We start from the raw sequence: 17,903 nt of genomic DNA on the forward strand, positions 1-17,903 counted from the left end.
AGGACCCTAAGATTTTAAAAAAGAAAATTTTAGAATGAATTAAAAAATTGTCTCGATTCTATGCTATCTCTAGCAGACATTCCTTAAATTAAAACAAAAAGCACACAGGTTGAAAGCAAATGAATGGAAACAATCCAGTACATGCCAACCGTTAAGCACAAGAAGGCTGAAGTGCCTATGTCAATTTCAGAGAAAACTTTAAACCCAGACATAAAGAAGGAAACTTCATAGCAGTAAACATGTCAATCACACCAAGATGAGTCATTATGCATATGCACCAATCATAGGGCTCAGAATATCTGAAAGAAAAGTGGACCGAATTAAAGGGAGAAATGGACAATTCCATAATCAAGTCGAGGGAATTGAGTATCATTTTTCTCAGCAATTGCTAGGACACCTGAACAAACAAATCAACAGACATAGAAGACAGAAAATAATAACATCAGCCACCTTGGCTTGATTGACGTTGATTTGCACTGAACAATAGCAGACTGTGAATTCTTTTCAAGTGTTCCCGGAAGGTCTCAACCAGGATCTGTCTCATTTAATTAGGGTTTTTTTTTTCCCCCTTCATGCCAACTTTAATAGCTGTTTAATATACATATATATAAAGAAACTACAATTTTTAAAAAGGAGGCACTTTGTTCTCAAGCTTTTCCGAGGTCTGCCTGGGGCACTGCAAAAGACGGTTTCTGTATAAAATTTAACCAAATCGATTGTTCTGATTTTAAAAGGGAATGGCAAAGCAGATGTCAATTTACTTGAAGGATGCCTTGCTGGCGGCCAATGAAATTAAGTCATAGATGCTCTAACTTAATAATTGGATCACTGAATTAGCTGGCTTCATGCACATTATCTGTAAATGTGGGTCTCCAGGTTTGGATGCTTTGATAGAATCACTAACCTGTCTGGGGACATTTGCTGTAATTGAGAGCTGCAGGGGAACCAGGCAGCTGTATCTCCTTTATGCCTGACCCTCAACTCTCTGGACCATCGCATTGGCCCCAAGACTGCCCCACGGGCTACCCAGGCCTCCCCCAGCGCACTCTCCTCACCAGCCCAGAGGGCTCCAGAGCATCACAGTGACAGTCTCCCACTTGGGATCTTTGGTGTGGCCCCAAGGGGCATGCCTGGTCCTGCCCTGGCCTTCTCTCCATTTAAGTTGCCATGCTGTCATTGTCCTATGGGCTAAGATCAGATCCCTGTGATTGTATGGGCTCTTGCCTGCCTGCATGGACCCCGAGCCCTGGCATCCCAGCCGAAGGAGCTCTGGCCTGACAGCCTCCTCACATCTGCCTGCGGAGTTCTTCCCCCTCTGATTTGCCTCCAGCCTTGCCTCTGCCCCTCTCCCCGCTGGGGTCTTCGCTTAGGCCACTCCTTCCTGCTGTGTCCTCCCCTCTTCCACCTCTCCCCCACCCCTTCAGCCTTAGGTTGTGTCACCGGCAGGTTGCAGGTAGACTGATGGGCAAGTGCTTCTTCTGAGGGAAGTCTTCCCTTCCTCCGTGCACGTGGCCCTGTGCGGTATTGCTAGGTCCCCAACACTTTCAGTCCCAGCACTTCTTACAAACAAAATGTTACTAATGTCTGGCTTCTGCAGCCTCCCTGCTTGGTGAGGGCGGGGCCTTCAGTGTCCTGGACACCGCTGCATCCGCAGAGCCTCAGGCTGCCTGGCACAAAGTAAAAGTTCTAAATGCCACTGTTGACTCAAGTTCCCTGGCCACTTAGACAGTGAATTAGCCATCTGAGGGTGACTCACTGGGTCAGTTGTTGGGCGCCCGTACCCAGGGGACCTCTGCCCTAACAGGCTGTCTCCTCACAGGCCAAGGGATGTGCTGTGCCTGGTTCGGCTTCCAAGCCTTTGCATAAATGACTGCATCACTTAGAACATCACCTCCTGTTTTATTTATTTATTTGTTTGTTTGTTTGTTACCTATCCAACCTGGTTTGGCTTGGAAGTCCTTTCCCAACATCCCATCATCTGACCAAAAGCCCACTCAAGTTAAAATACAACAGGGACTTGCCGTCTCTTCCTATTGAGGCCGAATGATGGACTCCTTGGGGCCCCCTCTTCCCAGCTACCTGCAGCATCCCTTTCTGACCATAAGTCTGTGCTAAGGCAGATCATCTTCCCAGAATGTTCTTCCTGCCCTTGGCCAGCAGAGCCCAGCCAAAAGCAGAATGCCAGAGGTCCTCACATGGGTCCAGGTTCACCATCAAAACTGAAGGTTCATGGCCACAGCACAGGCTTCCTGCAATTCCCCCTTGAACAGTTGCTTGTCCCTGTCCATCTGTTGTCCCCACCTTCTGTTTCTGCAGCATCCTAACTGGCCTCCCCATCGGGGGTGCTGCCTCCAGTTCATAAGTGACTTGGTCAATCTGCAGGAAAGTTTAATGAACTCCTCCTCAGCTCAAGAGCCTAAGCTGGCTCCCTACTACCTCATATCTGAACTCTTCTCTCTGACCTTCAAGGTTGTCTCCAATTCACCCCACCCAGCTGCTAACTCCTGCTCTCTGCTCTACCAGACTGGCCTCCTCAATGCCACAGAAACGATCGTCATATTTTCGTCATCCCTCTGACTTTCCATACCCTATGTCTAGCCCCAGATGCTAGTGCAAGTCTTCTCTCGGCTGCAAAATTCAAAATGTCCCTTGAGGCCTTCCTGGGCTTCTGCATCTAAGAACTTCTGACTAGCTTCTGCTAGTCAGCTTCCACTACAGCATTTACCAGCTTGCACTGTTCCCATGTAGGGTCACTTAATCATGTTCTTTTTCCTTTTTTTTTGGGGGGGGGGGATCTTGTTTTTCCTCCAACTGCACCATCAACTCCTGGTGAGCGAGGAAGCCATGCTTCCTCCCGTGCCTTGCTGAGGCCAATGGCCATACTGCCCACAAAGTAGACCTGTAGATCCACAGGCTTAGCCTGGGACAGGCAGTGCAAAGGACTAGGGCCAAATCCATGCATGGTCCAGGCATTCCTGCCCTGTCTGACCCAGTGGCCACCCGCCACATGCAGCCATGGAGCCTTGAAATGCAGGCAAGCTGAATTGAGGCACCGTGAGCAGAAACTTCCATGCTGGATTTCAAAGACAGTATGAGAAAAGATGCTAAATATTTTACTAATTATTTCTATATTGCTTACTTGCAGAAATTATATTTTATAGAAGCATTGGATTAAATAAAATTTATTATAAAACTAATTTTGCCAGTTTTCGTTTGTTTTTTTTCAATATGGCTGCTAGAAGGTTCCAAATAGCCTCTGTGACTTATGTTTACAGCTCTCATTCTATTTCTATTAGACAGGGCCTTCAATGACAGGCAGGGCTTGAAGGTTATGAAGTCGGGTGGTTACCTTCGACACACAAGAAAACAGACCCAGAGAGGGACAGTGCCAAACCCAAGTCACCCAGGTGTGAGGCAGGGCAGTGAAGGCTGGCACTTGGCTTCCCAGGACTTCCGGGCGTGGGGTGCTGACAGGTGGGTACCCACAGGTGGTCAGCGGCAGAGGACTCTGGGAGGAGCCTGAGTCTCAGGGTGCAGGTCTGTGGCAGTGTCCACACCCCCACTTGGAGCTGTCCGTGCCCACTTGCTATGCCGACCACACACCCAGACATCCGCGAGGCGGAAGATTTTAGTGGCTAATCAATAGTCCAATAGGGCAGGCTGCAAGGACCCAACCCAATTATGTTGTTCAGAATTGTGTCTGAAACTAAAAGGCATCTGAGAAATCACTGTCACCATCTCTGAGAGGAGAGAAATCCAGTCATTATGTCCAATTGGATTTACATTGACTGTTGGGGGAGACAGTGCCTCCTGCAAACTATTGTTCAGGCGCTGCAGAGAGACAAGACACGTGCACACAACCTCTCCTCCTGTGGGAGACTCTGGGGAAGGCTCTGGTCTGCTCGTTTTACACCCGTGGCCCAAGGTACTACAGACAGGGCGACTTCCTGAGGTTCCTCTTGAAGTTTTAGTTCTCTGAGGAGGAGGGCAAAACACATATTGCCTTAGAGGTTGACATGGAAAGATGAAGTTCCTCCTGCAAACCTAGGCGCTTGGCAAACCCCCCCAAGGGGAGAAGATACTTCAGGGTGAGAAATCTCTTGTGTTAAGCTATTTGTATGTCAAGTCATTTGAGTGACTTTGGAATGGCAGTAGGACAACCCCAGAAGCTTCCTGATTGTCACGGGCATGGAGGGGCCCGTGAGAGTAAGGGGGGACCAACTGACACGGGAGACAACGAAATAGCTCAGTGTTTACCATAAAAAAATCAAAGATGTATTGTTCTTCAGGGAAACCAGAGCTCACAGGTGTGCACACATGAACTGGTGCAAAATGCAGACAGCGTCTTCTGGAAGGCTCCTCACCCTCTGTGGTGTTGATAGCTACTAGTTCCAGGGAATGAACCGGTGGGTGTGGGGGAGCATAGGAAGGTGGAGATTCTTTTCTTTCCCGTTGCAATTTTCTGCTGTATTTTTTAAAGACTTATTTACCACAAGCTGCTATTTTTTCCTTATATTCTCATTATGAAATACATGGAAGAGAGCACGAAGCTCGTTTACTATGTAAAGAATAATTGTGTGAGTCCCAGTGTGACCCCTGCCCAGGTCCAGGTAGAACTTTGCCCGAAGACCCACAGGCCCTGAGCGTCCCCCAGCACCAGGGTCCTCCTGCACTGGGCACAATTACTGCCTGGGCAGTTGAATTCTGGCAATAGTAGCCTTTTGTGGCAAACCATCCCATAATTCAAAAGATACCTTATTGTGCTTCTGCCTCACGATGACAGGAATATGTGTGGATTGCAAGAAGTTTCACCTTCAGGGCTGCAGAGGAGCCAGGTGTGAAAGCTCAGGCATTCGCCTGTGGATGGACGCTTCATGGTCTGTCTGTGATAGATGAAGCTGCGGTGAGCGATCCTTGTGACCGTGGCTTTTCTCACCTGAGCGTTTATCAGGAAACTCCTAGAAGTGGCACCGTTGGGTCAAAGAGCAGGAATTTCATTTCCCCACGTTGCAGGCTATTTTCTCTGACAGCGGCGGCACAACAGCTGGTGGGTTTGGGGAGGCTCTCCCACGCAGTGGCCACAAGAGCGTGGCCACCTTCCCTCATGTTAGCTCTCCCCTCCTGCCTCAAAAGGTGCAACCTACAGGAAGGTACTGGGAGTCATGCTGTAGGGTGGCCCCCACCTTGGGTATGTCCTGCCCAGCTGTCCCTGGGCTCAGAGCCTTTGTCAGGTTAGCTTTGAAGATGCTAGAAGTTTCTGAAGCTTAGCAGAATGTCTGACACAGAGCCAGGGCTGTCCGTCTTGTCTCCTCTTAGTTCCGTGTCCCCACCCAGGTCTTGCCCCTGGCAAACAGGCCCCCACCCTGGCTCAGCTTCCCCCTCAAGCCCAAGGTGCTGCTTGCTCTAGGGGATCTTCCTGTGTGCTGTGGCCTAGGCACACGATCGAGGCCTGTCTTGTTCCATCCAGTGTTCATTCTTTCACTTTACTGAGCACCTACTATATGCTAGGAGTTGTGCCAGACTCTGAGGACTTGGTGGTGAGCAAGTCAGTCATTCTGCCCTTATGGAGGTAGCAGGTGTTGGAGCCTGGCACTAATCAATGTACACTCAGAATCGGGCAGAAGCTCATATCCAAGTCTGGGGTGTACGGGGGGCAAGTGAGAGAGGCCTCTGACAGGGCTCCAGACATCAAAGCCCATGCAGAGAGCTGAGGAGGGACAAAGGAGCTCAAAATAAAGTCTCTGGCTCTAGAACTGGAATGTGTTCCAAGGAGGGGCAGAAGGGGAAACTGAGGCTGTGGTCCCGAGTGAAATGGGGCCGGCATACTCATGCCACCTAAGGCCAGGGGCATAGACACCCAAGTATCCCAGAATGCCGGGAGCCAGCTGCCTTGCGGAGACCCTGGGGTCCATCTCCACGGCAGCAGGGCTTCCTGCACTGTTCCTCAGAATGGCGGCCTTTCACCTCTTAGACTGGGAGTTGCGGAATGCCCCCAGGGCCATGCGGAAGGACACAGCCCCGGCTCCCCAGAGCTTCCAACCTCTGCCTGCAGTAACAGAGGGCGACTTCAATAGCCCCACAGCAGGGGACCCCACCAAGTCCAACGTGTTTAGATATAAGCTATTCTTCAAGCTAGAATATCTCTTTGGGGGCTGGGGATGTAGCTCAGTCAGTCGAGTGCTTGCCTTGCAAGCACAAGGCATGGTTTGATCCCTAGCAACCCCCCCCCCCAAAAAAAAAAAAAGAATATCTCTTTGGCTTTGCATCAACTGGGCCCTCAGGACAAGAAGGAATATCGTTTCCAAAAGAAGTGTGAGAAGATTCAGCCTAGGGGCAAAAGTAGAAGTGGGAGGCTGGAGGGGCCAGGCAGCACAATGGGTCAGCTGGGGTGCTGTGCCGGCCTTGCCTGCAGCTCCTCCAGACGACAGGGAGGTAGCAACCCCCCAGGGCCCAGCGCACTTCTGTGCTCTGCCCAGGCAGTGTCAACGGCTTGGGGGCAAGATTCAGGTCGCCTTCCATCAATCACCTGCGGGGAAGGAAGAGGATGCTGAAGAGGGGAGGGCGGGAAACCGCAGAGGCCTGCCCTCCTCTTCTCACTGGACTCCCAGGCCTGCATCTCAGGGGAAAACCCAGGAAGGCCCGGGAGTAAGGTAGCATCGGCTGGGCTCCCCGCCTCCTGATACCCTGCAGCCTGCGAGCTCTGAGATGGCGCAGCCCCCCTGGGGAGAAGAGGGCAGACCCCAGGGCATCAGAGGGTGGGGCCTGTCAAGAGCACCTGTGCAGGTGCCTCGGATGAGGACACTGTCACTGAAGGCTGCTGGCCACAAAGAAGCTTAGAGAGGTGAGGGTGGGCGGGGCCTGGAGGCCAGGCGGGACCCCCAGTTGTGAGATGGGCAGACCCCTTCAGAAGGAGAGCTCGCTCCACCCAGGGAGTCTTAGCAGGATCGGCTGTCCCTCCAACGCCCCCCAGCCGCCCGTCACCCCCAGGCAGGCAACATCCAAACACAACTTCCTGGGTCTTGGTCTCCATGTGGCCAGGGGATCTGCAAGAATCGTGAGCATTCCATCTGCAGAACCTTAGGGGATCCTCAGCCTTGTTTTTCATGTCCGAACTCGTATTTGTGTTGTGATGGATTTCTTTTTTTCAACGTAATGTCACGAGGAAGTCAAATACGTAAACAATAAAAAGGAAAACCACTGAGGTCAAAACAGGGCTAGGAGACTAGGATCTTACATAGAATTGAGAAAACACCTGAAGAAAACTCCCGGCCACTTCAACAGACAAACCTCATTGTACTCGGGAAAATGGGGCTGACCCTGAGAGGTCGGGAGATCAGGTCAGCTTGTACCACGCTGAATCCCCGGGCCTCACAGTCAGTCCGGCACATAATAGGTGCCCAGTAAAGTCCAGCTAGGTAAGGGACGTGCAAACAATGCTGATAGGATTTGCACAGTCATCTCTAATTCTCCACAAACAGCTACATTTTGAAGAGATTAAAGCAGGCTTGAACATCAGAGAAGGCCCTTAATTGCCTATATTTTAAATTTGCAGCACTTGAAAGGATTTTCATTCTCTGATCTAAAGAGCAAGAATAAAAGCAGAGCCCTGAAAGGCTGGGGCTGAAACTGTGCAGGGTTTGCATCAAGATGGAGGCACCTTTGTTGTCCCACATCCAAGTCAGCTTCGAAGTCCTCTGCTAGGCGCAGATGCACACTCGTCACCATGGCAACCTCTGAGTCACCCAGGCCACTCACCCTGTACATCCTGTCATCAACCATGATGTGTGCTCAGATTCCAGAGAGCTGGTCGGGGATTGGGGGCCATGGTGGACCTTGCCCAGCACCTCAATCATTTGACATGGCTTATGACTTCTCCTTCCCAGGAGAACCTCCCAGCTTCTCTTTTCCAAAGAGAATGTTCTGTGATGCTGACGGCCACGAATTCCGCAGATCCTCACACGGCTGTTTGGCCCTGTGAGAGCCTAGACAAAGGACAAGGTAAGGTGCATGTAGGGCGCAAGCCACCCTGGTGGTGACTGACATCCTGCCTTCATTTAATAAAGCAAGGACCTGGGAGAATGTCAGAAGGACAGCAGATCCCGCTAAGCTGCTCTCCAAGGGGACATCCTGAGACAGCAGGTCACCATCTCAACTGCCAACTCTACCTTACCTGCAAACACCTGAGTAGTACCCTGTGCTCCCGCATCCCAAGTTCACCCTTTCAGGGCTATATTCTACTGCCTGGCACACTCGTCACTGGACACAGGCCTGTGACCACGCAATGAACAAAAAGCAACCGGAGTCACTTGGGAGCTTCTGATTATAGACAAAGGCCAGGCTCCACCTGATGCCAGCTACTTTGGGATTTCTGGGAGACAAAACTCAAACCTGCAGGCTCCTTACCAGGTGACACGTGTCTCTCCAGAGTGGGAAGAGAAGAGCCCAGAGTGCAGGACAGCTCTCCAGGCCCCTGCCTGTGCCACTGGAAGGTGGAGCACCTTCACGAAATGGGAGGCGACACGAGGTGGGCGGGGACAATCAAGTCAGAGGTGCGGGTGGGCAGGGAGGTAGGAAGTTCTGGGGGAAGACGGGGACTGGAGGCAGCATTCATGACCAGACCAGAGGGGGAATGGGACAGGCAGCAGCCAAGGGTCAGAGTGACAAAGCAGTGGGGCCAGCAAGTGCAGATGAGAGTGTTAGGCAAGGGTGGTGTCAGGAGCCACAAGAAAGTGACGGGCACAGGCTGGGGTAGGACAACTGTGCCCAGGAAGCCAAGTGGGAGAGGAAGAATGCCCCTGCAGTGGGTGCTGGGCGCTGACTGTTGGGGGCTCCCCATCTGGTTGGGGGTGTTCCATACAGCCACGGCCAGGGGTCTGGGGCCCCAGGGGGCCATGTTGAGAGTCGTTCTGTGGGCCGTCACTAAGGACCCCAGGGCGGGTTCCTGTCTGACAATGTACCCCTTCCTATCACACACTACGGGGTGCCCAGAAAGCAGAGAGACACCAGACCAGGCCCCTAGACAGGGCGTGGGGACCGCTGGGGTTCTTAGAGCAAGCAGGGCTGGGCAAGGTGCTTCCATCACTTTCGAGCCTCATAGCAACCCTACATGGAGGTCCGTTTCTGCCTGGTTGACAAGGACCTGCCAAGGTTCGAGGCTGAAGAGGTGACTGCCCTTCTCCAAGGGCAGAAGTCCAAATCACGATGCCACAGGACCGCGTCCTGGCCGGCATGGCATCAGGGGGCAGTCTGGGGAGGTTTCTGACTTGGTTATCTAACTGCCTTCCCCTTGCCCCTGCCCATCACTGATTTTCTCTATGGACGCTCAGCAGAGTAGACAAGCCTACCACCAAGCAGAAACCAGGCGGCAGGCTATGCGGGACAAAGCCAGAGACTTCCCTCTGTAGTCTCTGTCGGGACCATTACGGGCTCTTGCCTAGTTTGTGACTCAGCCCTTAGGTTATGTTTCTGCAGGTGGTGGCTGAAGTGGCAGCAAGGGACCTGGGGCCTGATGCAATGGTGCTGGACCTTCGCCTGGGAGCACCGTGGAGGGGACTACAGGATCAGAGGGGCTGGTAAGGGGCCACCTGTCAGCACGGCATGTCATCTGCTGGACACCTCTAGGCCAGGGGTGGATCAGGTCCAGTTGGAGGGCTATGCACCCAGGGGCTCTCCAAGACCAAAATGCAAACCTGCCCATTCAGAATTGCCTGTGTGCACCAATATTGAGAATGAGAAGAAATGACATTAAAAACATCACAACACTGACAAACAAACCACCCCACCCGCCGCCTCATGACCAGAGCTCCTCCTGGCCACAGGAGGTTCCCAGTCAGCAGGGCGCTGGCTGAAGTTGCTCAGCTTCCTGGGAACCCACCTCTGCCCTTTCTGGCCCCTAAACGGCCATCTTCTCAAGTGCTGCCTTTAGGGCTTGGCCCAGCCCCTGCCACATCGCAGAGGGGATGGTGCCAGGGAAGTCCCAGGAGTCCCGGCAGGTTCATCCAGGGGTCTGGCAAAGTCTTCAGAGACAAAGGCTCTGACCCAAATACCAACATGGATCTTCCCCATGGACTGGGAGGGTTCGTGAGAGCAACAGGTGTTCACCCGGTACACACCACGTGCCAGCAATGTGCCAGGGCAAGGGTAAAGGACCGTGAGCACATGGACACAGCGACAGTGGTCGGAAGGTGCCCCCAGAAAGGAAGAGGGAATAAGTGAGCCCTCACCACGGGGACCTTCCTTCCCTCTCCCCACTGGCCAGGCGCCCTCAGACGCTGGGGCAGCAGTCCACCCAGAGCAGGGCATACAGCCGTCCACCTGCCATTGTCCTTTGGTGACAAGGCAGGGCCCCTGAACCTGGAAGATCAGCAAAACCATGGGGGCTGTCCCAGGGAGTCCTCTGGACACACCCAGAAACAGACTTCTGCGTGTCAGGGGTCATCCAGGGAGGTGTGTCGGGGGAGCACATGGGGGATTCCTCTTCCCTGGCGACAAAGGCCAGAGACATTTCCTCCCCTGGAAGGCACCTGGAGCTCCACACTCGCCACTGGCTGGCCCAGAGAGTCCGGGCTGGCGGCGCCACCTGGTGGCCCCGTGAGGAAGCGCAGGCCAGCCGCCCATCCTCCTGCGCCTGCTGCGGAAGCCCAGGGCTGGAGGATGCAGCAGGGAGGATCCCAGCGCCGAGCACACCTGGGACTGCGGGGTGGCGCCCGGCAGAAACCTCTGCTCTTCTCCGGAGAGCCCTTGGCGCCGCCCCTGGGGTGTCCCCGATCCGGCCTCCCGAGGCGGCTCCCTTTTCACCCCCACCCATCCATTTGGCTTAGCTTCCTGACCTTCGTTTATTCTTTTCTATAAAAAAGTGGCGCTCACAACACCTGGTGCCAGGCCGCTGGACAACTGGGCAGGACCACCCCAGGCCGCTGGGTCACAGCGTGCCACCAAAGCTTTGACCCAGGCACAGGGAGGACAGACACGAGCTGCAGGAGGACACACAGCAGGTGACCACCCACATGCCCCCTCCTCCAGAGTCCAGGAGTTTCTGGGGCCTCTAATTCGGGAGGTGGCCTTCAGTTGGGCTGAACTCTCTACAGCTGGGTCCTGCTGGGCAGCTGATGGGGATCCCCCAAGAGAGGGCCCCCAAGCAAGAAGCAGCCTCCGCCAAGCCAGGGAGACTGAGTTTGCAAATGAGCACAAATGGCCCTTACTGGGACTGGAGGATCCAGTCATAAGAGGGCTCACTGGCCAGAGGCCCTGACCCCCAGCATCCCTGCCCACACAGGAATCCCACCCTCTTACCTTTGCTCAGGCTGCTGTCCCCAAAACGGTTCCCACAGGGAAATGGGAGGGGTTATTGCCACGGTTTCAGGCCTGCTTCAGCGTCCCCTGAAGGGCTTCCTAAGCGCCAGCATTGGGCTTCAGTAGGACTCAGGTGGAGCCTGAGACTCTGCTTCTCACAGATTCCCAGGAAGGCGGATGCTGCTGGGCCACTGGGAACCACGGACTTAGAGTCACACTAGGCCTGGGTGTGACTCCTGGATCACCACTTGCTAGCAGGGAGAGCTTGTGCTAGCTACTTGGCCTCAGTTTCCTCATCTGTAGAATGGAGACAGTTGGACCTAACTCAGCGCTGCCGGGAGCATTGGATGAGAAGGTGCACAAGGACTGAGATCGGGATGCGGCTCACGGCAGGTGTGCAGAGAAGGGTGACTGCTGTCCTGGCTTTGTGTGCACCTGAGGACCGTGCAGCGTCCCATCTGCAGCTGATGCTGCAAAGGGGGCGGGAGGGTTGAAAGGAGAGAGGCAGCGAAGGGAGAAACGGGGTGTTTCATTTGGGCAGCTGGGAGATTGAGGAGGAGACAAAAGGTAGGCACTTCATTCCAGTCCTGGAGCAGAGAATGTCCTGGAAGGATGGTCGGGGTGGGGACAAGATGGCCGCTTGCAGGAGCCTGGGGTCACTCGCTGGAGGAAGCCACAGGTGGAGGGAGCCCCAAGGCACCCTTCTTCCACCACAGAGGGGAGACAGACGGGCATTTCAGGCTCAGAAAGCGGCTCTGCCTGCTGCTCAATGCTGGCCACACACAGGGACCACCTGGGGACATTGAAAACCCCAAACCCAGACACACCCCAGTCCAGTGGCATCTGACTCTTGGGAGGTGCTATGGACCCCATGCTTGTGTCCCCCAGGAGTCCTAGGTGCCAGTGAGGTGGGGCCTTTGGGAGGCAAATGGGTGGAGAGGAGGTCATTAGGGGAGCCCTCAGGAAGACAGGAGGTGACCTTGGCCATCAAAATACCTTCTTTGGTGACACACGTGCTCCGATCCTGTGTCCGTGTTCTAAAGGCGCATGGTGATTTGTTTGCATACTGTCGAGTCTTTGTCGATTTTGGGTACTCATTTTTAATTACATAGTGTTTTGCAAATGTTAAGCAAGGAAGAAAGAGGATCAAGTGACACAGATCCCTCTGTGGGTGGACACACCAGGCAGAGGACCTCACCAAGGTCCCGGCCATGCTGGCTCCGTTCTGACATCCAGGCTCCGGAACCATGAGCAATAAGCTGTGGCGATGGCGCCAGGCAGTCACCAGCAATTGGTTATGATGCGTGAGGAAGGTGACCTGGGGTCAGGCAGGGCAACGGAAGCACTGGAGCCAGAGGGGTCGATGTGAGCCCAGGGCTGGAAGGAGGAAGTCCCATTCCTGCTCAGGAGGAGCCAAGGAAGAAGGAAAAAGAGGCAGGAAGAGGAGGCAGGGCCAGAGGCGGGCGGGACGGCACGCTGGGCCGCTTCCTCAGAACCAGGAAGACTTCTGAGCAGCCAATGAAATAAGCAAAGAGCAGGGCTTTGATCGCACGGCCAGCAGCCGTGACTCGTGTTGGCACTGGAACAGGACTTGCCGTGCCTCAGAAGGGACTGGCTGAGGGTCCCGTCCAGTCTGTAGGGAAGCGACTTCCAGGGTTGAGAGGATGTCCTTGGCTCCTCTTTGGATGCCCTCAGCCAGGACAATGGCCAGCAGCCCATGGATGAGGTGCAGCTGAACTTCACATAGGCCCTGGGCCCTCCAAGTACTCCCACTTGAGTGCCAGTCTTGATGGCCTCTGGGTTCCATGGCCTTTGCCACATCTCAGCTGGGCTAATGTGTTTGGAGGGATGTTGAGACACCTCAAGAGCCCCGCACCTGGGACTGTCCCCCAAATCCCACGGGTCGTGTCTGAGCCCTTCCTGTCCTTGTTCCGCCTGGTCTGATTCATGGCCTGAGTAGGTCCTCAGGGCTGAGGGGACAGAGTCCGATAGCTGTGGGGAAGGTGGAGAAGATCCGAGGGGAGACCCGAGACCCCCCTGAGAGCTGGCGCTCAACTCGGGCAGGAGGTGGAACAGGGCAGACAGCCTGGAAGACAGGGGCTTGCTTTGCTCTGAGGATCCTGCTGGGGTCTCTCCAGGGTCCTGGCCTGCAGCTTCCTCCACCACTCCCCAGGGACTCAGGGACTGTGCTCATCACAGGACCCAGGTGACCTTTGCAAGACTCTCAGAGGTGCAGATGCAGCCCCGGGACGTGTCTAGTAACCAAGGAGGGAAACATAGAAGCGGGGAGCCGCCAGGGGCCACTGCCAGCTCACCTGCTGCCCCAGCTGGGCCCCAGGACTCACTCTGACACAGAGGTTATTTTGAGAGTGCATTTCAGGGAGGTGATCACCAGAAGCCCCAGCAGAGGAAAGAAGTGAGACCAGGACCAAGGAAGCCAGGCAGAGTGTGCTAAGGAGCCCCTGAGGCCCGTGTCCCCTGAGAACAGAGGGACAGCGTACAGCACCCAGAGTGACCCCAGGCAGGGCAAAGGGGCTGGGTGCCCGAAGCCACCAGCTCCCACTGGTCATAGCTGAGTGCAGCCTGCAGGCATTTGCCCCTTCTCACTCACACCTGGCTGATGTGTCCACACCTTAGTGATCAGAGTCTGTGCTAAAGGGAGGCAAAGGGAGCTCTCCCAACAGGACGGAGGGACAGGGCACCCACGGCATCGATGCACAGGGCAGTCAATTCACGGGACCCCCGCTGGGAACTGCTCAGGTGTGTCACCCACCAGTGCAGTCACCCAGGGTCTCCAGGGTCTCAGGGCCAGCCCCCTGGAGGCACCATCACCTTCAATGAGAGAGGGACGTGGTCACATGGAATCCAGCAATAGGACATCTGCCAGGCCCCCATGCACTCAGGTGACAGTGCCACTGTGTGGAGCAGTGGCTGGGCAGGACTGCTCTGAGGGCGTTCATGCAGTCCCTGGGGAGAAGAGGTTGCTCAGGCTCCCTCTGCCTTCTCAGGGGTGGCCGGGAAGCTCAGGAAGGCTTCTCTGGCTGAAAGTACAGTTTCGAGGACACAGTTCGGCTTTCCTTGGGTCACAGGCAGGCAGTGACAGCGTGAGGTGGTCAGTGCGGTGCTTTCCACAAATGCACACACAGTTCACCTGGACTTGGGGTGAAGGTGTGAAGGGCTTTCCCCGGATTCCCAAGGACACAAGGCCAAATTCAGCCTTCGTGCAGGGTGTGTCCCCAGGCCCCAAGGTCGGAGGATGGGCTTCGGTGTCACTGCTCTGACCCACCAGGTGAGACGCAGCTCCAGTCTGTCTGGGAAGGCCGGGCCTGCACTCTCCCACGAGGCGGCAGAGCTTGCCCTGGGCCAGGAAGAGCATGAGGTCCGCGCAGCCGCGCAGGAGCCTGGCTTGCAGCAGCTTGAAGGCGATGCAGACCAGCTCCATGCCGATGAGGAGGTACAGGGAGAAGAACAGGAAGAAGGCGGGGTGCTCTAACCTGGTGTCCCCAAAGCCGATGGTGGTCAGGGTGATGAAGCAGAAGTAGAAGGCGCTCTCGAAGTTCAGCTTGGTCTCCCAGATGGGGATGAGGGCGGCGGCACAGGAAATGTAGGCCAGGACCACCAGGGCGATGGCAGGCAGGGGCACGTCCAGCCTCTCCACCGGCCGCCCCACCTGGTCCAGGTTGCTGAGGATGGAGGCAGACAGCCGCCCCAGCGCCAGCTCTGGGCACGAGTTGCTCCTCTCCATGGCCCCGGGGGCCGCGGCCCGCAGGCTCTGTTTCTCCTGTGGGGAGAGGAGCCTTTCCAGCCGCTCCCAGGCTCTGCCTGGGACTGAGGGGCGCTTGCCGGGCTTGGGGCCCTGGGGCTCCTCAGCGCTGATGATGATCTGAGGGATGGTCTGGGCGGCCTCCCGGGGCTTGGCCTGAGGCTTCCTCCTGCAGCGCAGCCCAGAGCACCCCTCAGAGGGGGCGCCAGGGAGCAAAGGGAGTTTTCGGAGCTGATTGTAGGACTCAGAGAAGATGGTGGCCAGGATGTCACCTATGTCCGTGAGAACCAGGAACATCAGCGGGATCCCAAAGAGAGCATAGAGCATGCACAGGTACTTGCCAGGCTTGGTGACCGGGTAGAGATGGCCATACCCTGGAGGAGAGGACAGAGCCTGAGGTGGTTTCTGTTCCCAACGCCCCTCCCACAGGCTTCCCAGAGCCCCGCCCTTTCCCTGTCCTTGGTGTGGTGTCCTATGTGATGCGTAAAGTTCACCTGTACCCGGGGCGCTCAGCGACAGATTGGGGGCTTGGGCTGCACAAGGCCTGGGTCCCACTCCCAGCACCAAATGCAAATGAATGAATGTATTTAAAATATGGGACTGGAAGCCTTCGCCACGTGCTGGGCACCGTGCCTGCCTTGGAGGATGGACGGGGTGGGACTAGCTCCTCCTGAGCAGTAGGAAACACTCATGCAGATTCCTGCCTCCAGATGACCTTGTGCAGGGACAGCCCATGTTTGGGGTAGAGGACGGCCCCTCATTCCACTGTGGCTTTTCTGAGGGTCCCCATGAGGATTGATCTGCACCCCTGGAAGGAGAAGAGGAGCTCAGGACAGGAACAGAGACTGTGCCCCCAAACCACCACCTTATCCTCCAGAGTCAATGGCTCTAAGAAGCCACACTTGTCCCAGTGACTGTCTGGCCCTCTGGGTGTGTTTCTCCACATAGGCGCTCATTAGACACCAACTGTGTGCTGAGCAGTTTGGGCGGTGCTGGGACAATTGCAAGGTGGGGAAGAATCCCACCCAGCCGTTGCCCACAGAGGCAAGGGTGGCCCAAGAAGAGGTGGACGTGCCCACAGTGACATGGAGCTGGGAGCCAAGAGCAGGCAGAAGCCACACCCTGGATCAAGTGCCAGCTCTGCCACGGGCTAGACTGTTACCTTACTGCTTGTGTTTCCAGGTTTCATACCTCTGAACCACAGAGACTGTCCCTACAGGTAGAGTGACCAGCTGGGAGATGACATGGGGCTGGGGCCTGCCCTGCAGTGGTGACCCTGGTGTCTTGGCCCTGGATAGCTGGCAGCTGCCTGGAGGGTTCATTGTGGGCTGGATCCACCACGCTCATTGGTTCTGTCTCCACCCTCGGATGGGGAAACTGAGGCACAAGGAGAGAAGCCTGGTGGCCAAGGGCACAGCTGTGAGCAAGAGGGGAGAAGGGCGTCCAACCCACAGGCTCTCCATGCCCAAACTGCTCAAAGGTCAGGTCCGGACCTCTCAGCCCAGGAGCACCGGCCAGTCAGGCCAAGGAGGAACGGGCCGGGGTCTCCATGCTGGGCGGGGGTCCTTCGCCTTTCACCCCCACTCTGCAAGGACCAGTAGAGAGACATCCGGGCCTGACACGGGCTTCCATCCTCGGTGGAGTGGCCAAGCCTCCATGGCCTGGACGGAAGGGCACAGCTCCTGTGCACGAGGCCTGAGTCCCGTGTTGGAGGCCATGAAGGCTGATTAACACTGCAGAGTGCAGCCCGATTATGTAAATTAATTTGAAGCCATTCCCAGGCTGGCCGGGCGCCAAACTCCACAGGACTGCAGCTCCCTGGGGTGAACTGGCCTCTGGCTCTGCCTTCCATGAGCAGGCGGGCATCAGGGACACCCACCCTCCCAGGCCAGGGCAAGGGCAGGAGCTTGGCCCTCCAGGGGACTCGTCCATTTGCATGTGTCCCAAGACTCCTCACTGCTCTGGCTGCCTCCAGGGTGGCACCACACGGTGGCAGGTTGTACCTCCATGAGTGCATGGTTTGTTCAGTGCATATCGAGTGCTTCCGGCACGCACTGGGTACATGACCGCTGGCCAAGCAGAGGTGGCGTGGAATCTTGCTGAGCGTCCTCATTAGCAGGGAGGCAGATGGGCATCCACAGCACACCTGTGAGCGTGTCATCAGCGATGGAGATCGATGGCAGGGGTACGAGTGCAGACTCCTCTAGGCACCGGGCTAGATTTCGGCTCAGGTGAGGTTTCTTGGGGAGGGGACTCTTGAGTTGAGTTTGGAAGGATGACCACGATTCCATTTGCAGAAGTGGCAGCAGCATGTGCAGAGGTCCTGGGGCGGGTCTGAGAGGGGCTGCTGGTGTGGTAAGGCAGTGTGCGCTCTGCCCACCCAGAGGGTGTGAGCAGCTGAAAGCCAGCCTCCCTGCACAGAGCAAGCTGTGAGCTGGGGCACAGGCACAGGCTGCGTCTGCCCAGAGGAGATGCTGCTTTCTAATTTTCTCCAAAGGTGTCCCCCGGTGTGGAGCTGGTACCCAGTGTGAGGAGCGGAGAGGCCACTGAGGCCAGTAGACAAGGCAGCCAGACAGTGGACACACAGGCAGGGTCTGAGGGCTCACAGGACACACGGGTTCCTAGGTCAGCATGGGGGGCTGAAAAGACCCCCCAAATAGTCCAGGTCCTTATTCCTGGAACCCACAAGTCCTGCCTTGTTGGAATGGGGGAGGGTCTTTTCCCAGGTGTGCACGGATTTTGAGATGCCATCAACCTGTTCATGCTGGGACCCTCAGGGCCACCAGAAGCCTCTGAGGAGGAAGAGGCAGAGGGGGCTTCACACCCAGGGAGGAGGGGGCTGCCATGT

This window comes from Sciurus vulgaris (genome assembly GCF_902686455.1).
Source record: "Sciurus vulgaris genome assembly, chromosome: 4".
In the NCBI taxonomy this organism is placed as follows: domain Eukaryota; kingdom Metazoa; phylum Chordata; class Mammalia; order Rodentia; family Sciuridae; genus Sciurus; species Sciurus vulgaris.